Source organism: Anabrus simplex, chromosome 8, assembly GCF_040414725.1.
Source record: "Anabrus simplex isolate iqAnaSimp1 chromosome 8, ASM4041472v1, whole genome shotgun sequence".
NCBI classification, from domain to species: Eukaryota; Metazoa; Arthropoda; class Insecta; order Orthoptera; family Tettigoniidae; genus Anabrus; species Anabrus simplex.
In genome coordinates this window covers 135,098,654-135,122,353 of record NC_090272.1, presented here as the reverse complement: position 1 = coordinate 135,122,353, position 23,700 = coordinate 135,098,654, and positions in this window count along the sequence as shown.

Genomic DNA, 23,700 nt, shown 5'->3' with positions numbered 1-23,700 from the left:
TTTGTAACTGGTTTAGGTTAAGTTTGTTATTGTACATAGAATACCTATTTTGAATTATCTTAAATTTCATTAATCATTTTATAATTATTCAAATTAGTTTCAGTGTGCTTATTCCTTCCGTTTAATATTATTGTAAGCACTTAGTGATGGAACAAACACAGTTTATTACTATATACTGTTTCTATTATACTGTACATCATCTATTTGTCATAATGTACTTTGTACCTTTGCTTATTAAATATTTCATGAAACTCATACGCTATCGTTATCAGAACGTCGAACAGTTTATTCGGTGAATTGAACTTAGTTATGAAGAGTGGTTCATGTTTTACCGCGGCACTCAGCCCGGCCCCTCCGTGGCTCTGTCGGCCTCTCACCGCTGGATACCATGGTTCAAATCCCGGTCACTACATGTGAGATTTGCGGTGGACAAAGCGGAGGCGGGACAGGTTTTTCTCCGGGTACTCCGATTTTCCCTGTCATCTTTCATTCCAGCAACACTCTCCATTCTCATTTCATAGCATCTATCAGTCATTAATAAAGCACTTTAAGAGTGGCGACCCCATCGTACTAATAGCCTATATATGCTTCATTCATTACATCCCTGACCCGGTAAATCACTGGAAAACAGGTTGTAAATTTTCATTTTTCATTTTCGGCCAGGCAATGAAAAAAATTAACCATATCTTTTTAAGCTTTTCAGCTTTTTTTGCGAAGTAATTTCACAAATAATAATATAATTTCACACCAATGAAATAAAATATAGTCATATGAACGTTCCCTCTGAGAAACTTTGTGTAAAAGTTCAGCGGTTTAGACATGGTATCATTTCGTAAGCAGACTGACAGATGAAATTTCATTTTCATATAGAATGATTTAGCCTATTCTTTAGTATATTTTGTGAGCGAACTCTATAGTTAGTTACTGTACTAGAATTGTGGATTAAGTTGGTCCAAGACTGTGGTAAAAAGGGAGATAAGTTAGTTTCTAGATTCCGGATGATTTCTACCCTGTAAGTTATTACACGCGCCCATAGATATAGGTCATCATTTTGTGGACCTTATAAACGGCAGAAGGATCGATATGCAGGATGCTTGCCAGAGAAAGAAGCCCAGAACATGGAAACACGCGATCCCCGTCGCCACCTGCGAACTCAACATTCTTCCCACCCAAACACCGTTATTTATATGCGGTTAGTGAAATGCGACCAAGATATGGTCTAACACGTTTCACCTCTATGTATATCTTTACAGGGCAGATAAATAGCTTCCGCTATTGTCCCACAGGTAGGAATACAACAAAACACCGCGGGGCTGAATGTGATATCTCTCTTTCTCTACGACTTGCAAACAATAGCTCCTCATATCGATACGTGCTGACTGAAATAAATAAATAGAAATAAAAATGAAAATAATAATAATAATAATAATAATAATAATAATAATAATAATATTTAGATTGATAATGTCACGGCCCGTTGGCCTACTAACAAACATGATACTCTTTTGTGATTTTGTCGTGTCAAATAAAACAAAGAACAATTATTTACGTTTTGCGGAGACTTTCCTCTTCGGGAGAGAATCACCTCTGTCTAAGTAAATTTATATCTCTACCAATGAGTAAATATCTACCCGTTGGTCTGTTGTACATGATACTCTCGACCGTCACCAGAATGGTTCACTGTGCTCTGCAGCCTTCCAAGTGAGAAATTGCGACGCCATCTTAGCTGAAGGTAAGGTGTTTGACATTCAATACGTCTGTATGTTGCGGAATGGACAGCAAGGTCATCAGATTAATCAAAGAAAATTAGGAAGGAATATAATAGAAAAAATATTGAAATAAGAGGAAGAGGAAGAAGAATAAGAAGTAGAAGAGGAAGAGGAAGAAGTGGAATAACAAGACGAATAAGAAGAATAAGAAGACTTGGAAGGGGAAGGTAGAAGATAACGGATCGTAGGAGCCAGCCAGTGGGCCAGATATTCAGGCATCCTCGAGAATTCATCTTTGACAAAATCCAAGTGCCTAATGTCAACTAAACGTTAGCGAAGTGACAAGCTTGCGCCTGGGTCAGTGGGTAGCGCCCGAGTCTCGGAATCGATATTTCGATGGGGTTCAACTCCTATTGAGTGCATGCTTTCTTTTTCTGCCTTATCTTAATCGACGATATTATTGAGACTAATTGGCTTTATATAACAGCCGTCAAACAATTTTGCTTGGAAACTATGGTCTGAGATTGAGTCGTGAGATGGGAAAAGTAGCTCAAACACAATGTATTCTAAACATCCGAACTCAAATTATTATAATTCTGTTTCATAAATTCCCACAACAGGAAAGGCCCCCATAACACTCAAGGAAAGAAGGAATACACTGTAATATTGATCCTGCATGCTCAGTCAAAATCGGCTACTAGGGTAGTTTGAATGATCTGCCTACACGTAGCAAGCAAATTGAATCTGCCACTCAGGGCTAAGCCGCTTAATCATCAAGTCCGCACTCGCTTTACTCAAGTGTAGCAAGTAATTGCTGGCATTATAAATCATAGCTTTGTCAGCTGTGCAATAGGGAAAACAAGGACACTGTTAGATCCCCAATGATAAGGAAGGACAATAATGGATGACAGTCTGAGCATAACTAATGAAAGAAGAAAGGCAAGTCCTCGCCATTAAATTAGGAGAGAATTAAGTCACACGCAGCCTCAACGTACCTACCTCTATGGCAAGCAGAGGACAAATAGGGACAAATATTCATTTATAGAGAGAGTAATTAGGGATTGCAATAATTATTCAAAGAAAATGTTCCATAAATTTTCAAGTTCTTTGACATAATTTGTTTTCTATTTTGCTTTACGTCGCACCGACACAGATAGGTCTTATGACGACGATGGGACAGGAAAGGCCTAGGAATGGGAAGGAAGCGGCCGTAGACTTAATTAAGGTACAGCCCCAGCATTTGCCTGGTATGGAAATGGGAAACCACGGAAAACCATCTTCAGGGCTGCCGAGAGTGGGGTTCGAACCCACTATCTCCCGAATGCGAGCTCACAGCTGCGCGCTCCTAACCGCACGGCCAACTCGCCCGGTGACATAATTTGTGAGGAGACTAGGTACCGGTACCCTAAATAATAATAATAATAATAATAATAATAATAATAATAATAATAATAATAATAATAATCGTATGGCCTCAGCTACCGTGTGCAACCATTTCAATTTGACGCCATCTGGCTGTCTGCTCGTCTATTTTGACGTTCCCTTTTACTCTAGGCCCACTAGATGGCAGACCGAGTAAACCGAAACTCTCTTGGGCGTCTATGGCTGAGATTCAATGAATTTTGTCAGGTAAACACCAAATGTGTCACCAGAGATCTTTTACACGCCGACATCGTACGACATGGACTGTCGAATGGACTTTTTCTGCCCTTCAAAAAATCCGACGACGTCTGCCGGGTTTGAACCCGCTATGTTGGGATCCGGAGGCCGACACTCTACCACTGAGCCACAGAGGCAGCTGGCACGCTAAACGCAGATCAATGATGACTGATTGATTGGTGATTGACTAAATTACTGGGTTTCACTGTTAAAATTAAACGCTAAGTTTTCTTCATTCTTTCATGGTGTAACGTAAGCTTACTTCTGAGAGTTCACAGCCCTTTACGAACTATGTCCATAGCCCTGCACGGATGTGGATATCCGCGATGTTGGTGTCTTGGCAGATGCAAACTGTATGCCAGTGCAGATAAATTTGCTGATAATTTCTAAATAATGAAGGTTATTGATTTTCACGTCCGCCTCTGTGGTGTAGTGGTTAGCGTGATTAGCTGCCACCCCCAGAGGCCCGGGTTCGATTCCCGGCTCTGCCACGAAATTTGAAAAGTGGTATGAGGGCTGGAATGGGGTCCACTCAGCCTCGGGAGGTCAACTGAGTAGAGGTGGGTTCGATTCCCACCTCAGCCATCCTGGAAGTGGTTTTCCGTGGTTTCCCACTTCTCCTCCAGGCGAATGCCGGGATGGTACCTAACATAAGGCCACGGCCGCTTCCTTCCCTCTTCCTTGCCTATCCCTTCCAATCTTCCCATCCCTCCCCCAGGCCCCTGTTGAGCATAGCAGGTGAGGCCGCCTGGGCGAGGTACTGGTCATTCTCCCCAGTTGTATCCCAGACCAAAAGTCTGAAGCTCCAGGACACTGCCCTTGAGGCGGTAGAGGTGGGATCCCTCGCTGTGTCCGAGGGAAAAGCCGACCCTGGAGGGTAAACAGATGATGATGATGATGATGATTGATTTTCACTCAGGTACCCTACTATTAGTTTTGCTTGTGGTTAAGTGACGTCTTGGATTGGTATAGGAGAATAGTTATATATTAAGAACCTAACTGGCGTTTACCCGACAAAATTCGTTGAATCTCAGCCATAGACGCCCAAAAGATTTTCGGTTTACTCAGTCTGCCATCTAGTGGGCCTAGAGTAAAAAACGGAACGTCAAAATTGACGAGCAGACAGCCAGATGGCGTCAAATTGAAATGTCTGCACACGGTAGCTGAGGCCATACGATGATGATGATTATTATTATTATTATTATTATTATTATTATTATTATTATTAAGGGTACCGGTACCTAGTCTTTTCACAAATTATGTCACCGGGCGAGTTGGCCGTGCGGTTATGAGTGCGCAGCTGTGAGGTCGCATCCGGGAGATGGTGGGTTCGAACCCCACTGTCGGCAGCCCTGTACTGGGTCTAATGCCAGGTACCAGGCCTATTGCAATATGTTTACAGATCAATCCGTTTCAATACCTTCGGTGTAATATAGTTGAATAGTTAAAATATCCGCGGATAACCATTCTCGGATACGGATGCGGGTGCAGATGAAGGAAGTGCGGATGCCGAGGGGATGCAGATAGTATTTTGCATATCCGCGCAGGGCTCTAACCATGTTAAAGAAAACATCAGAATCTATTAAAAAACGCACCCTATAGTAAAGGCTATCAGGTAAAGTACATTCTCTTCCTCTACTTGAGAACGTAGAGAAGGAATTGGATAACAGTAGGAACGTAAATATTATGACCTTAAAGAAGATATGGTCCCAGTAATTACCTGGTGGAGAAAAATAGTCTACAGAAAATCTTCACCACAGTGTGATCATTAGAGTGAATACGATCACTTCACACAACAGCTGTGTTTATTACAAACCAAATAGTTACAGTGTTTTGGCTGGTAAGTTAGGCCTACGGAAAATTGAGAAATGGACTGAAAAATCAGTCACAGGATTCAATCTGGGTGAATAAATTGGCCCCCACAATCGATATAAATGCCATTCCCTTTGTCCTTTTGCCAGATCGCCACGCACTCATAAATTATTCACTTTGTTATTGCACTTATGCTGAAATAACAGTATATTACGATTTTTATCAAACGAAATAAGGAAGTGTGTGGACGAGGATTAAACATTGGAAGTAAAACTCATATAATTTATTTGATGGCTATTCAAACCTGAATTTTCGAATGATATAAAAATAGTGTCATTATCATAATGTTCAACAGAATACTATAAAATAACTTTTTTCTGGAAAAGTGGCATAGAAAACCTAAAATGTCTATATGCGTAACTATCATTTTCATGCTGGCCCCGCGGTGTAGTGGTAGCGTGTCTGCCTCTTACCCGTAGGCCCTGCATTCGATTCCCGGCCATGTCAGGGATTGTTATTTGAATCTGAGGGCTGGTTCGAGGTCCACTCAGCCTACGTCATTGCAATTGAGGAGCTATCTCACGGTGAGGTACTGGTCCCGGCCTAGAAAGCCAAGAATAACGGCCAAGAAGATTCGTCGTGCTCACTATACGACACCTCACAATATGTAGGCCTTCGGTCTGAGCAGCGTCCGCTTGGTAGTCTGTGGCCCTTCGGGGCTGTTGAGCCGTAGTTTCTTTTGAATGCTTTGAGGTTTGATATCATATAATACAATTTTATATTATAATTGTAGACTGCTAGCACCACAAAGTATACTAGAAGATCAGAACCAGGAACACAAAATTACATCGTTTTATCATCATCATCATCATCTGTTTACCCTCCAGGTTCGGCTTTTCCCTCGGACTGAGCGAGGGATCCCACCTCTACCGCCTCAAGGGCAGTGTCCTGGAGCTTCAGACTCTTGGTCGGGGGATACAACTGGGGAGTATGACCAGTACCTCGCCCAGGCGGTCTTACCTGCTATAGTGAACAGGGGCCTAGTAGGGGGATGGGGGAAGATTGGAAGGGATAGGCAAGAATAAGGGAAGGAAGCGGCCGTGGCCTTAAGATAGGTACCATCCCGGCATTTGCCTGGAGGTGAAGTGGGAAACCACGGAAAACCACTTCGAGGATGGCTGAGGTGGGAATCGAACCCGCCTGTACTCAGTTGACCTCCCGAGGCTGAGTGGACCCCGTTCCAGCCCTCGTACCACTTTTCAAATTTCGTGGCAGAGCCGGGAATCGAACCCGGACCTCCGGGGGTGGCAGCTAATCACGCTAACCACTACACCACAGAGGCGGCTTACATCGTTTTATACGTAATAAAATATACCAAATTTTTGCCCTTGCCTCGAAGAATTGAGCGAGGAACAGCCGTGATACCGAGCGAGTTAGCCGTGCGGTTAGGGTTGGGCATCTGTGAGCTTGTAGTCCGGAGATAGTGGGTTCGCACCCCACAGAACAGTCATATCTCCGTACACAACTTTGTTAAAGATTCCGTCCTCAATTTGCACTTCAAACCATGGTACCTTTCACAGAATTCACCACGTTTTCTGCATTTACAGTCGCTGCATGCTTCGATAAGCATAGTTTGTGATGAAACCTGTGGACTGAGAGCCTACTTACTAAATGTCTTAATTCGTAACCTTAATTAAGGCCACCATCCATCCCTTCCCACTCCTAGAACTTTCTTATCCCATCGTCGCCATAAGACATATCTGTGTCGGTGCGACGTAAAGCAAATCGTAAGAAAAATAATCTTCTCCTTCTCATAAACTTTCAATCAGTATCCTTTACAAACACACCCATAATTCTACGAGAATTTCGGTTATCTTTCATTATTGATTAATTCAAAATGAATTAATTCAAATTCAAAAATCACCACTGGCATTATTCAATTTTTCAACTTTGTGTGATAACGGTCATTGTATTACTTCTATTATTAACAAGGCATAAATAACATAGTTTACTGTATTCAAAGCTGCTTTTTCATTTTGTAAATTTCATGGTTGGCAGAGGGAGCTCGTAAATTGTAGATTTATGCAAGAACACGAGAGATAAGTGATAGATTTGCTAACACCGTGACTTATGTCTTTGATAAAAATACAGCGTGTCACTTCGATAATGATAATAGTTTCATTCACGATTACTTTCGAAGCATGACCAGTACCTAAAATCCGTGGCTTTCCGGTCATTCACTTAAGTTACACGCTGTTAGTCGTTATCACCATGTACTGGTATTAGCAACTACCACTTTCGCAATATTGTTGTTATTTAGTGCTTGAAAAGAGAGTGCCTATTAAAATATATTTAGGAGACGATAAGAGTTGTAGACTCCGTGATTTATCTCCGCTTATTAGGTGGAGCATTTTCAGATCCCACCATTTTGGGAATAAGAAGTAATCTCAAGGTATCTCTTTCTTTCTTTCTTTCTTTCTTAACTTGTTTACAATCCAGGGTTGGTTTTTCCCTCGGACTCAGCGAGAGATCCCACCTCTACCGCCTCAAGGCTGTGTCCTGGAGCGTATGACTTTAGGTCGGGGGTACAACCGGGGAGGGAGGACCAGTACCTCGCCCAGGCGCCCTCACCTGCTATGCCCAACAGGGACCTTGTGGGGGGGATGGAACGATTGGAACAGATAGACAAGGAAGAGGGAAGGAAATATCCGTGGCCTTAAGTTAGGCACCATCCTGGCATTTGCCTGGAGGAGCAGTGGGAAACCACAGAAAACCACTTCGAGGATAGCTGACGTGGGAATCGAACCCTCCTCTACTCAGTTTACCTCCCGAGACTAGGTGGACCCGGTTCCAGTCCTCCTACCACTTTTCAAATTTCATGGCAGAGCCAGGAATCGAATCCGGGCCTCCGGGAGTGGCAGCTAATCACACCAAGCACTAAATCACAGAGGCGGATATTATTATTATTATTATTATTATTATTATTATTATTATTATTATTATTATTATTATTATTATTTAGGAAATTGAAGAAAGTCAAATGTTTTAATGTCCATTACATTTCTTGCGGCAAATTTTGAACATTATCTTATAAGGAATCTTAAAATACAAATTTCAAAATACAGTACCTCCCTTAATATTGGGTTTAGAAAGAAACGTTAAAGACAAAATTCGCTTTCGAAATTGACTTGCAGTATCTTTTGTGAAGTGAGGATTTTCGATAGGATAAGATTGAAATTTTCCTCCCTTCTCCGCACTCCAAGCTCTCCGCTAGTAATTGTGAAGGTCTCGCCATCTATTCTCCTCCCTGGCTGTCCACTGGTGATCAGCCCAATAATGCACTCGCCCGTCAGCGACAAACCACGTGATCATTCCTTGCTGCAATCCCTCAACTAAACATAATGGCTTACGATGCTGTGCTGATTATTTTAAATTACCGTAATTTATTCATTCAAAATATGCATTTGCCGAAATAATCTGCAAGAGATCGAAGTTCGTTATCTATTCCGAAGGTAGTCGAAGACATATATAAGACTCTAGTTCAAATAACGCACCGAAATCGCGCCAATCTATCGCTATTCTAGCTACGCTTCAGGTCACTCTTTTATTCGCGAAACTGCAGAGACCACTGTTAATGGTTTTAAGTAATTTTATTTTTATTACAAAACGTACCATTTGCTAGCTTTTTATTTTAATGGTTTAATTCCATTAACATTTCTCATACCGGTATAAATAGTTTTTCTTAAAATAAAACTATATATTTTCATTGTATAAATAATATATTAACACTTAAATGTACTTAAAAGTTCAATAACTTCCCATATTTAAATTGAGGTAATATGCAAATCCAGTTTGTCATCATTTTAGTCTGTCGACAACTATGGTACATCAGCCCTTGTCCACATAGGCCGCGTGGCTATGTGTAGATCAAGCAACTTAACCATAAACGCGGACTGCATAGTCGTACTAAAATAATCTCAAACAGCACAGATTGCCTAAATTATTGTTTTATATTTCAGCTCTAAATCACTGCATCAGACATAGTATAATGTTAAGTAGCTGTATCTTTAGCCTTTTGAACCCATCAATGACGGTTATGTGCGGCTAGTATCTAAATGTTAAAATGTGTATTTGGATCTTAGTGGAACTATCAAGTCTGAAGGACTTAGTGATTCATGATTAAATTTCATACACAAGTAGAGTATGACTTGAAATAGTATACAGGCTACTGACTACCATGCTTCCTTTTGAGGAGACCATTCGGCAAAATAATACGTGCTGCAAGTTGGAGGAAAATGTACGCTTCAGAATCTCAAAAGAAAATGTACTGCCTAAATGGTTGATTATACACAAAAGTAGAACCCACCTAGTGTACTTCGAATTCGATTTCTGACAAATATAGTCATATATATTTTCCCTGATGAAGTTGTAAATAGTGATTCTCAAGAAGTAACTGGGAAAAAGAAAAGAATAACTCCCGAGAAGTGCTAGCAAAACATAAGAACTAAAATTAGAAACAGTCTTGAACGGGATGTATCTACATCAGTAAAATAGTTCCCAGCAAATACTATATGGAACCGAGCTGTTATGACATGCGCTTTCTAAACGTTACCTATAGGGAAGCAGTGCTGTAGAAATGAAAAATATGAGGTTTGTATGACAAACAAAATTTTATTTTTCTTGGCTTATGATGTCAAACAGCGGGAGAAATGTTTCTGAACCTGGAAAAATGTGTTCTAGAATTCAGTTCAAGTATAGTGTTCTTGAAAATGGCATGAATCTAAACGCATGTGTCGAGGCCTTTAACACATTGTTTCAGATGTGGAAGCTGATGATCCAAAAATTAGGTTGGACAAAATAGGTAAGCAAGTAATGAGAGCTATATCTTACGAAGAAAAGGAAGAAGTATGAAATCACATCAGAAAAGTTTCCTACATTGCAACGCCACTGTTCATGCCAAGACAGTCCACATAAAGCTTACCTATCTCATACATTTCACCTCAATAGAATGTTATTTATCTCTACAGAGAGCCCTGTGAGGGCATGATTGTAGAGGGACATACTCCTTCATGACTTAAACTTAAGTCTTGGGACACCTCTAACTGACTCATGCACCACAGGTGGCAAGGTGACAACTCAATTAGGTGACTCGGACATAAAGGAAATACATAGATCAAACCTTTTGACATAAAATGAAATGCATGTTCGAAAGGGGGCTGGAAATATGCAGATGTAAGGAAATCCAGAGATCAAAGTTTGTGATATGAAGATCTCACGTTCGATATGCAATAAACATTACTTGTGCTATACCTGAATCATTCTTAGGCATTCTACCAGTCATTTATGGCTATATAATGAGTGTGTGCATGTGTGCTCTATCGACGATTCATTCACGGTTATGTGGGTTTAAATACAAGCTAAGCGTGATTACTCTGAAGTAGCGTCTGCCATTCTGAACGGCTTCACTGAATAGCACAGAAGAAAGATACTTGCTGTGAAAGAGTTGATGAAGTGTATTGATAAATGCACCAGGCAAAACAAATACTTCTTCATTATATCAGTGTGGTGTTATTTCATCCAGCGTCGTTTCTGTGACAAAGTAAAACATAGATTCCCTGTGAGTGGATATAATCAGCGGGCATAAAAACTTTGCTTCATAAATCAAAGGAGTGGTATAGGGTACGATAACAGGTATTGTGAATCTAAAAGCCATAGGTCGGCGATGATTACATTCGACGCTAAGTCAGGTTGTAGGTCTCACTTCGTCTACCAACCTTCGAGTGTAAACGTGTAAACACTGCTTGCTTTTGGTATACATTTTAGCTGCAGACAATGAAAATGGACAAACTGAGAGTACCTCAGAGCAGGTGTTCGAAATGTCTCTCTCAAACGTGGCGGCACAATTCACATCGACGCAGCAATGATTCGCGTATTTTTTGGAAAATTCCTGGCGCTTCTCGGACACGATGTCGAGGAGTGGCGTCGGACAGGTGGAAGGACACAAGGAAGGTCACGCGGACAGTACCTCAGCAAAAACCCGGCCGGGAAAGTAGGCGGCCGAAATAAATCACCGCAGACTTATGGTTCCTGTGTTCACAATACATGTATTTGCACCCTCTAACACTCCTTTAATTTACGTAACGAAGTTTCTTTGCACCCAGTATATTCCTCCTATGCGGGGTAAACTTCATCAATATAGAGAAAAGAAAGAAGGCACACGTTAATGGGATACAATACATTCTGCTCAAGACTAGAATCATTTTTTGGAGAATGCTCCATATGATAAATCTTGTATTGCACTTCCCTTGATTCATGAAGATGTTTTGATCTGACATCTTCCTCTTCGAACATGTTCAGCAGGCCACAGCCTCGTAAAGGTTTGAGAGTGAGACAGGTGATAGAGGTACGCACTGAAAATCAGAATCTTTTTCTGGTTCACTTCAAATGCACCAAGAAGTCCATAGAACAGTACACTAGTATCAATATTGTGAAAACTGGACGACCCGGTATCATTACATCACTTTGTTGTAAATACAAAGGGCCAATAACAAATAATCCACTTAAAATTTAAAAACCTGAAATACCAAATGGAAATGTTTCCGGCAAGAAAAAAGATGACATTCTGGAATGATTTATTTCCAGAAGAGAACAAATCAATAGATGAAAACAGCAAAAAGACTCAATATTAGACAAACGCAGACAATAATAACGTTATTGGTGTTTCATATGTTTAAAATGAAGTTAAAAATTATTCAGAACTGCTATTATCAAATTAACTAATTTTTTATGGCCTCTACTTACGCGTCTAAATTCACAGTTTTTTCATAGCTGGTCCGTGTATTAATATATCTCCATTATGCTCATCAATTTGTGCTGTTTAAAGTCACATATAATAATAATAATAATAATAATAATAATTGTACCGGGCGGTACACCTCTACTCTGTTTATTTAAAAGTTGCGCCAGTTAAAACTCCTCTTCTGGAGGAAGGTTGAACTTTATCTATTCTATTAATTCTCTACTTTCTCAGAAGATGTCACCACGTGGAAAATTTTGAGTTTTTGAACTGTGTCACTTTTGATGTGTTTTTGTTTCGCTTGAAGTAAGAAGTGTGAACTTTCTCTTCTAGAGGACACTACTGAAGATCAACAATAGTGCGACCTAGTGCGGAGTTAAAGAACTATTTTGTTGGAGAAAATTTTATTTCAAGAGTTTGTTCTTTGTTAAATTTCTTTCTGTCATGGTTTAAGTTGGCTGTTTACCCCTCTTTTTCCCCTTATTTTGGATCTAGCCAATCCCGAATTTCTTTAATTAATTTTCCACCAATAATGTGTTTCTTCTTCCTCTATGTAGGGGTTTCTTTTCCCGAACCAATAAAGATTTTGTGGGAGGGTGTTTTATTTCCCCTAACGTCTAGAATCTTCCGCGAGAGGATATAAACTGCTGATTTTGGGGTCTCCGGGCCACTTCTGTTCCATCTTTCAGTGTATTAAGTACATAGCAGGAGGCGGGAAGCGCCTCTTTCCTCGGCAGCGATCTACTACCAGGTAATGGCCTATTAATATCTTCTTTTCTTGCTAGGTCGGCAGTTTAACTCTCGCGGCGGGTTCGAAGCGTTTTCCATCATGTAACCTTTTCCTAAAATGTAACTACTCTTTTCTTCTTTTCTTGTAAAGTTACATATTGGGATAGAGAGTGCTAACCCTCTCGAGCTCCCACTCACATTTGTTTTGAGGTGAACTTATTTTCTCAAACTTTTCTTCGTTTATGTAATGTAAAGTGTTCTTCTCTAAGTCACCTCTGTAGTATGGGATTAGCCCTTGCGTTAGTGGCCCAGAGCCAGATTAGGTTTTAAAAACAAGTGTATTAGGAGTGCAAGATTGCCTCCTCTCAAATTGTTATTTTAGAGGTCATGTAATCAACCTTCTTTTCATGTAATAGACCTCTGTAGGTTGGGTATTTTACCCCTGTGAATACGTCCTTAGAGGACAGCTTGAAGGTAGAGTTTGGTGTGGCCTTTGAGAGGCTTAAATTTTAAGAGCGGATCGCTCTTTTGAAAATGGAGTGTCATATGCCTCGTGGAGGCTTTTCTGTGTAATTCGGAGCCAGGGGCTCCTAGGGATGAATGGGGTTTTCTGCCCCTCTGTTAAAACTTGTGTTTGTGGTAAAACTGAGCTGATCTCTGAAGTTAGGGCGTGAAGCCCAAAACCTGTAAATATTGTATCTCCCCTTGTTTTGCTACATTGTACCTGCCATGTCTGTTATTGCTTTGTTTTTGAAAAGAAAATATAACCTAGTTAAATTTTAAATTACTTTTACATTAACTTTGATTCCGTAGTTTGAAACCCATTCACGCCCGCACCTTCTTTTACGCATAACTACCGCTAAAACACGGTAACAAGTGGTAGCAGAGCGTGGTTGAATGGGTCTCAATTTAGCCCCTTTTGACGGCTAAACATTGCTTTGATTCGAACTCTAACAATTTTCTCAGTTGCTGGAATTTTTTGAGTTTTTCAAAATTGTTCTGTCATCATGCCCGGCCCTCGCGATGTTCTCCTCCTTAACTACTTGCGCAAAGAGGAGTTGATATATGAGTTAACTATCAGAAACGTTCAATCTGGAGGCACGGTTGCAATAGACACTAACAAGCTTAGAGAGTCCCTTGATTTGCCCATTTCCATCCCCAATTTGGGAGAGAAAGAAATTGACGACTCTCTTTCCACGATTGTCGAGAATATTACTGGGCTAGCATCGGTAGTCAGCTTTTTTGATGAAAACGATCCATCTCCTAATCAAATTAAGCGTGTGCAAGGCAGGCTGTATCACTTTGCAAATAGAGTTAATGATCTATTGTCTCTAAAGGTGAATGACGTTCAGAGGAAGCAAGCTAATACGCTCCTTGAAACTATTTCTGAATTGTCTAATAAGGTCACTCAATTGCTAACCGGCGAAGCTCCTCCCAAAACTGATCAACCCGCCACGGTGAATGTAGGTAACGAGGAAGAGCCTCCTCAGGGAGAAGTCAATAGGATAACCGTTGCTGCTCAAACTATCTCTGCCCCATCGAACAACGAATCTGAACGCCGTGCGTCATTGAGTAACATCCGCTCTGAATTAACTTCTTTGCCCTTGAAACCTTTAACGACTATGACACCTGGCTTCAGCAGCTTGCCTCATCCATTGGCAATGTTGCTTAGAGGTATCTCTAAGTTTTCCGTCAACACCACCAGTGACGTAATTTCATTTTTAAGATTTCTAGTGGAATTTCAGGATCATGCCCTTGTGTTTTCTCTTTCCCCATGTCAAATTTTGCAAATTATCTATCCTTATGCTATTGGTGTTCTATCTGACAAAATAGTTAGAGCCATTGCCGAGCAATCTTCTATTGAGGATTTCCATGCCCATTTGCTAGCTAACTTCATCCCGGCTAGGGCCAGGTCCTCCCTTATTCAGAAATACTATTATCGGGCACAGCGCTTGGATGAAAACCTGGCAGACTTCATCCAAGATATTAAGTTTTATACTAGGGTGTTTGCTCTCCACTTCCCTGAGGATCAGATTGTGCAGGCTATTGTAGAAGGTATTTCGCCATCCTACAGGTCATACTTGTGTTTCGCGGCGTGTCCGCAAACCTTCTCTGAACTTGAAGCATTGGCCGTCTCAGCGGAAGGAGTTAGATACGCCGATTCTTTGCGTGTCGCGAAAGAACCCCCGCCTTCCTTTAGTAACACTCGGCCTCCACCTCGCCGACCAGTCAATCCCCGTAAATGTTATGCTTGCGGGTCGCCTGACCATCTGCGGAATAAGTGTCCTCTGATCAAGTCAAGTGGGACAAGGAATGGAGCAGGGTCATCACAAGGCTGTTTTAAGTGTGGGGCCTTCTCACATATCGCCAAGAATTGCCCAAACTCAAATAGCACCCCCTCCTGCTCAACTTCTGGTGCAAATTCCAGTTATTCCAATAATAAAAAGTGACTAGGGGCGTCGGCTGAGCCGACTAATCCATCTTCCCGAGACTTAGCCCCTAGTAAACAGGTTGTAAATGCAGAGAACGACCAGCCTTCAAATTCATCTTTTGAATGCCCTAAAGAGTGTCTTAGGATTGCGGCGGATACCCCCGCACCTGTTCCTTTTCTTAAGATTGAGTTAAATAACGAGCCTATAACAGCTCTCTTAGATTCAGGCAGTGTTTGCTCTATTATTTCGGCTGATTGGTATTCTAAATTGAAATCTGTTTGTAAACTACCTGACTATGTCTCATCTCCCATTCAATATGTTTCGGCTAATTCATCTCCATTAGAAATTCTAGGTTCTTTACATGTCAAAATTCGTGTTTTTAAGTTTACATGGAAAGTTAAATTGTTTGTGGCCAAGCAATTGTCTTGCCCCATTATATTGGGAGCTGACTTTATTTCTCACACTGGTCTTGTGCTCGATCTCCGGTCTAGGTCGTGCACATTCAAATTTGCTTCTAGTTATAAAATCCCACTATTAAAGTGTAATTCTGTATCGTGTTCATCTATTTCGCCTACCCAGGATGAGATGTTGTTAGACCTTAGACATCTACCTGAGGAGCAGGCTGATAGTATTCGCAAACTGTGTCAGTCGTTTCCCGAGGTGTTCTCTGATACTCTTGGTGTTACTGACCTTATTGAATACAAAATTGAGGTCACGGACTCGATTCCTGTCCGTTTTCCACCGTATAGGCTATCTCCACCTAAAATGAAGGCTCTGAAAGAAATCATCGATCAGATGTTGAAGGATGGTATTATTAGGCCCTCTAAGTCAGCGTATTCTTCGCCTATTTTTCTAGTCCCGAAACCCCAAGGAGGCTTCAGGCCTGTCATTGATTACAGGGCTCTCAATCGGAAGGTGGTGTTGCAATCTGTGCCCCTTCCCGACCTTCATTCTTGCTTTTCATGGTTTCGTAAGGCCAAGTTCTTCACCATCTTGGACTTGAATCAGGCCTATAATCAAATTCCCCTTGCCGAAGAGTCTAAACATCTTACAGCGTTTGCCACGGACTGGAACTTATACGAATACAACCGCGTGCCTTTCGGGCTCCCCACGGGGGCAGCTGTGCTCACTAGGCTACTAGATAGGGTCTTCTCCGACATCAAATTTGAGTACTTATATCACTACTTGGATGATGTCGTCGTATTTTCCGAGAATTTTGAAGAACATCTAGATCATCTGCGAGAAGTTCTCAATCGCCTTCGTAAGGCTGGGTTAACTGTTAAGTTGTCCAAGGTTGCCTTTGCTAAGCCCTCTATGTCATTCCTAGGGCATATTGTGTCACCTGATGGTGTAGCAGTCGATCATTCTAGAACACAGGCCATCCGCGATTTTAAACCTCCTAAGGACATCAAAGGTATCGCTAGATTCATTGGTATGGTGAATTTCTTCAGGAAGTTTATTCCTAACTTCGCTAATAGGGCGGCGCCCTTAAACCTTCTTCGTAGGAAAGGCATCAAATTCGAGTGGGGACCTTCTCAACAAGCCGCTTTTGAAGATCTGAAATTAGCTCTCTGTAATGCCCCTGTACTTGCTATGCCTGATTTCTCGAAGAAATTCATCGTCCAAACCGACGCATCGTCGTCAGCAGTAGCTGCAGTTCTTCTTCAAGAGACTGAACTAGGGAGGCGACCCATCGCCTATGCGTCTAGGACATTGTCAGCTCAAGAAGCAAAGTACTCCATATATGAGCTTGAAGGTTTGGCAGTCTTATTCGCCTTAGAAAAGTTCCGTCTCTATCTGGAACACGTCAAATTCGATCTGGAGACAGATAATCAAGCCTTAAGCTGGGTCTTAGGTAGGCCGCGTCGTACAGGTCGTATAGCCCGTTGGGCCATCCGTATTTCTGCCTTCCAATTCGATGTACGGCATATCAGAGGTACTGAAAATGTTGTTGCCGATGGACTCAGCCGTATGTTTTCTAACGACGTCGAGACCCATGAACCGGTCGACTGTTCATCACCTTCCGAGTCCATACTATCTGAGGTTAATGCCATCCTAACAGATGCTCCCGTGCTCTTTAGAGATATTGAGAAGTACCAACGTGAAGATCCGACGCTGGCTCCGATAATGGAAACCCTTTCTTCTGGGGAACATGTTGTCCCTTATGTTCTGAGGAATGGTGTTTTATGTTGCCCTTCGAGGCATGACAAGATGATGAAAGTTGTCGTTCCAGCGGTTCTTGTGCCTATGATCTTCAAGTATTATCATGAGTCCCCATTAGGAGGGCATCTTGGTATCTTTAAAACTCGTGAAAAAATTCGTGAAATGTTCATCTGGAAAGGTATGGACGGTGAAATCCGTGAACTTGTAAAAGCTTGTAAATCTTGTTTGCTTAGTAAACCTACCATGTCCACTAAAGTAGGCCTTTTGTCTTCTCATCAAGCGTCGCGCCCCTTGGAACGCCTGTATATTGATTATGTGGGACCCTTCCCCCAGTCAAAGGGTAATGCCAATAAGTTCATCTTTGTGTGTGTAGATGGTTTTACAAGATTTTCCTGGTTATTTCCGACTAAGCTGGCTACCGCTCAGTCTACTATTACTTGCTTAAATTCTATTTTTGCTTCTTTTGGTCCGTGTCAATATATTGTATCTGATAATGCTAAGGCTTTTACATCTAATTTATTTCGTAAATTCTGTTTTGACTTGTCCATCTCTCATGTAACTACTTCCGCTTATTACCCTCAACCATCTCTGGCTGAACGGGTTAACCGTAATCTCAGGTCCGCTCTTATTGCCTATCATCATGAAGATCATTCTAGGTGGGACACGTCCCTGCATTGGTTAGCTTTTGCTTTGAATTCGGCGGTTCATGAATCACACAAATTTACTCCAGCTTCTTTGATGTTTAAGTTCGTTCCCAACACGCCGCTCTCTAACCTCTGGTCCCTGAATGACATTCTACCCGAGATAATAGATCCGGACAACATTAAAGATCTTTGGAAGAAGGCTAAAGCCAATCTTAAAGTGTCTCATGAAAAGGTTAGGGAAAGGTATGATCGTGGACGGAGACCCACCCCTTTGAAGGTAGGTGACCAGGTTATGGTCAAAAACTTTGTTCCCGCGGGCAAGCTTGCCCCCAGATTTCATGGGCCTTGTGTCATTCTCGATTTTCTTACGCCGGTTACCTTATTGTTAAGTAATCCAGCCACCGAGAGGATATTTAGGGTTCACCTGTCCCAGGTGAAACCGGTGTAATTTCAGTGTTAACTTGCTTCATATTATTTTGAAAGGATATGAAGGTTATATTTTTTTTGAGTTTCACTTTTAAGGCTTTCTGCTCCTTCTATAATATTTTGTTTTATATGTAAGCTGTTCTTGTAAACCTCCCTCGATTGTTTAACTGCCATCCTGTCTTTGCCACGGCCATTACCACGCTCCCGTCTCCTGCTCCAATACACACTGCGGCTTCATAATATTAAGTTATGCCATGGATATTTGCACGCCGCTAGCCCCTCAACCTCTCCACAAGCCTGTACCCTCAAAGAAAATAATTGTCCAACACAATTCTGCCGCCTAGCTTTAATGTTTCAGCGCCCCCGCAGCCGCGCAGCGCCGTGCAGCGACTGGGGAGGGGGATGGGCCCCCTCCTCTCCAGCGAGGACGACATGTGCACGGCGAGCCGGAGCTCACCTCCCGGCCAAGGCTGATGTGCGGCGCACGACCTGCTATATGCCCGCAGCCTGTATCTGTTCACCGCGGGCGCGGCGTACTTCAACACCTCTGCTCCCCTCATAGTGCGGGCGAGCGGTATCTCAGGGTACTTGAGGGGTCCGAGCGGCCTCCGTTGGACGCAAACTGCAACGGCCGGCCTGGCCATCCGACTCAATCTACATCAACTACATGGACAGTCACCATAAGCAATAACTACATCTGGGAATTTAACAACAATATTTGGTGGACACTGCAAAAATTTTCTTCACCTTTAAGTATTAAAAGTTTATCTTCAGAAATTCAAATTCTACAAACATAAAGACTTTCATTCACCTGCAACAACAACATTTTGAAACTGAATTAAGAAATCTTGTAAATGCTTCTGCTATCTATCTTCGTATCAACATCATTACTTGGACTTCGTTTCAAACTGATTTCATGTGTCACCCCTGGAGGAACTTTTGGGGGGGGAGGTCTGTACCGGGCGGTACACCTCTACTCTGTTTATTTAAAAGTTGCGCCAGTTAAAACTCCTCTTCTGGAGGAAGGTTGAACTTTATCTATTCTATTAATTCTCTACTTTCTCAGAAGATGTCACCACGTGGAAAATTTTGAGTTTTTGAACTGTGTCACTTTTGATGTGTTTTTGTTTCGCTTGAAGTAAGAAGTGTGAACTTTCTCTTCTAGAGGACACTACTGAAGATCAACAATAGTGCGACCTAGTGCGGAGTTAAAGAACTATTTTGTTGGAGAAAATTTTATTTCAAGAGTTTGTTCTTTGTTAAATTTCTTTCTGTCATGGTTTAAGTTGGCTGTTTACCCCTCTTTTTCCCCTTATTTTGGATCTAGCCAATCCCGAATTTCTTTAATTAATTTTCCACCAATAATGTGTTTCTTCTTCCTCTATGTAGGGGTTTCTTTTCCCGAACCAATAAAGATTTTGTGGGAGGGTGTTTTATTTCCCCTAACGTCTAGAATCTTCCGCGAGAGGATATAAACTGCTGATTTTGGGGTCTCCGGGCCACTTCTGTTCCATCTTTCAGTGTATTAAGTACATAGCAGGAGGCGGGAAGCGCCTCTTTCCTCGGCAGCGATCTACTACCAGGTAATGGCCTATTAATATCTTCTTTTCTTGCTAGGTCGGCAGTTTAACTCTCGCGGCGGGTTCGAAGCGTTTTCCATCATGTAACCTTTTCCTAAAATGTAACTACTCTTTTCTTCTTTTCTTGTAAAGTTACATATTGGGATAGAGAGTGCTAACCCTCTCGAGCTCCCACTCACATTTGTTTTGAGGTGAACTTATTTTCTCAAACTTTTCTTCGTTTATGTAATGTAAAGTGTTCTTCTCTAAGTCACCTCTGTAGTATGGGATTAGCCCTTGCGTTAGTGGCCCAGAGCCAGATTAGGTTTTAAAAACAAGTGTATTAGGAGTGCAAGATTGCCTCCTCTCAAATTGTTATTTTAGAGGTCATGTAATCAACCTTCTTTTCATGTAATAGACCTCTGTAGGTTGGGTATTTTACCCCTGTGAATACGTCCTTAGAGGACAGCTTGAAGGTAGAGTTTGGTGTGGCCTTTGAGAGGCTTAAATTTTAAGAGCGGATCGCTCTTTTGAAAATGGAGTGTCATATGCCTCGTGGAGGCTTTTCTGTGTAATTCGGAGCCAGGGGCTCCTAGGGATGAATGGGGTTTTCTGCCCCTCTGTTAAAACTTGTGTTTGTGGTAAAACTGAGCTGATCTCTGAAGTTAGGGCGTGAAGCCCAAAACCTGTAAATATTGTATCTCCCCTTGTTTTGCTACATTGTACCTGCCATGTCTGTTATTGCTTTGTTTTTGAAAAGAAAATATAACCTAGTTAAATTTTAAATTACTTTTACATTAACTTTGATTCCGTAGTTTGAAACCCATTCACGCCCGCACCTTCTTTTACGCATAACTACCGCTAAAACACGGTAACAATAATAATAATAATAATAATAATAATAATAATAATAATAATAATAATTTCGTATGGCTATCTCTAGCCGGGTGCAGCCTTTGTAAGGCAGACCTTCCGATGAGGGTGGGCGGCATCTGCCATGTGTGTAGGTAACTGCGTGTTATTGTGGTGGAGGATAGTGTTATGTGTGGTGTGTGAGTTGCATGGATGTTGGGGGATTGAACAAATACCCAGCCCTCGAGCCACTGGAATTAACCAGTAAAGGTTAAAATCCCCGACCCGGCCTGGAATCGAACTTGGGACCCTCTGAGCCGAAGGCCAGTCGGACAGATAGAAAACTGAAACACTTGCAGCAATATATATAAAATCCACAGCCTGTTCCCACTCATTTGACCGGATCAGGAACGGATGAATGAAGCCCCAATCTAGAGGCGAGGATAGGAATTGTGCCGGCTGCCAAAGCCTGACGCACTCCTCTGGGGCAATGATTAATGAATGACAGATGTAATGAAATGATATTGGAGAGTTTTGCTGGCATGACAGCTGACAGGGAAAACCGGAGCACCTGGATAAATACCTGTGCCGCCTCCGCTTTGCCCTGCACAAATCTCATATTAAGTGACCGTTATTTGAACCACGGAACCCAGCGGTAAGAGACCGACGCGCTGTTGCCTGAGTCACAGAGGCTCACAGTTGCAGCAATATTTTTTTTTAAATTTGTAATTTATTGTTGAGTTTGGTCATTCTTTTTCCTGACAATGATCAACCATTGAAAAGATTTTGATCAGTTTTGAAGAAGTTATACCTGAGAATACAAGAAAAGAAATCTTAATATATATATACAACGTAGTTTATTTAGCTACTAGCTGTAGTACCCGGCGTTGCCCGGATAGTTTTTGAATGTTTACTTTTAATATTTGTATTACCAGTCAGTTGAGTGTGAAGTGAATGCTTATAGAATTCTTTTTGAGATGTTGAATTTACGACTTATCATGTAGTTTTATAGTTATTTAGATGTATCTGACTTCAAGTTTTAGATTATTTAATTATCGAGTAAACACTAATCTCGGTCATTTTATACTATTTACTTTTAAGCCCTTCTCAGCTCCTGCCTCGATGGAGGCTGAACGTGGACTTAAACGCTATCCACAGCGTCACAGGTCGTATCAGCGACACATAAACAATGGATTTCGACATTAATATTGGTTATTTTCCTTATTTTTGCACGTCAGCCCCTCTCATTCCCCAACACCAGCGGGGGCTAGGTGTATCTGACCTCCACAGTAATGTTTTCTATATAGTAAGTCATGTGTATACCAAGTTTGATTGAGAGATATGCTAAAACATACACACATCCTTAAACTCTGTCCCTTTGGACGTTTTCAATTTTTTGCCAGTTCTCATCCGCCTGCCGAGTAGGACTGAGCTTTATCTTAAACGGCATCCAGAGTGTTACAGTTCATCTCAGCGACCCCGAAAACTATGGATTAGACACAAATTTCGGTCATTTTGGTTAATATTTACATTTCGCCCCTACTTTAGAGGCTAGGAGTCTCTTACCCCTAGGGTATATTTCTCCAGACAGTAGGTCCAGTATACACACATGCATCCATTCTCTCGGTCATTTTCGAAATTTTGTTTTTCACTTTTTCTCACCGCTATGCGAAAGGAGGCAGAATTTTGACTTCTAAAATAATTGGAGCGTTACTATTCATCTCAGCGACCCCGAAAAGAATGGATTCGACACTATTTTCGATTATTTCTACATCTCATCCCGTCGTAGGTGTGCTAGGGTTGTCATACCTCCACGCACTTTGTCTCCTGATAATAAGTCATAAGTGACCAAGTTTGTTTGAAATTGTTCCCGTAGTCCCGAAACGTATGGATTCAACACTAATATCGGGCATTTTCAGTCTTAATTACATTTCGTACCCTTATCTAAGGCTTCAAGGGGTGTCTTTCCCCCTTAGTATTTTTTTCAGGTATTAGGTAATATTTGCATTAAATTCTGCTGACAGTTATACTGGAACGTACAAAAACATCCTTAATCTCGGTCATTTGGATATTTTCTGTTCTTGACTCCTTCTCACCCGCCTGGCAATTGGGGATCAACTTGGACTTAAACGACAACCGGAGTGTCACTCCTCATTTAATCGACACCTAAAACCATGGATGTGACATTATTTTCGATTATTTTATATCTAACTCCCTTCCTAACCACTCACTACAAAAGGGGCCTTAATTTGGACTTTAAAAGTCCAGAGTGCCACTATTCACCTCAGCGACCCTAAAAACTGTGGATTCGACAATAATTACGATTATTTTTATATATCACCCGCCTTGCCCCCCACCCTAAAGGGGGCTGAACTTGAAATTAAGAATTTCCCGGGATGTCACTGTTCATCTAAGCGACCCTGAAAAGTATGGATTCGACTCTATTTTCGTTTATTTTTATATATGACCCCCCTTGCCCCCCGCCCCTAATGGTTCCTGGGGTGTCTTATCCCCACGTGGTTTGTCTCCTGATACTAAAAATCCGGAGTGTCGCTATTCACTTTGGCGACCCCGAAAACTACGTATTCGACACAATTTTCGATTACATGTATATATCACTTCCCCCTCGCCCCAACGCCAAAGGGTCTGAACTTGGACTTTAAAAAAATGGAGTGTCACTATTCATCTCAGCAACCCCAAAAGTATGTATTCCACACTACTTTGATGATTTTCATATCTCAAGCCCCCCGCCCCCACCCCTAATGGTTCCTGGGGTGTCTTATTCCCACGTGGTTTGTCTCCCGATATTAAAATTCCGGAGTGTTACTATTCACCTCGGCGACCCCGAAAACTGTATATTTGACACTAAATACTATTATTTTTATATCTCACCCCTCTTGCTCCCCGCCCCAAAGGGGT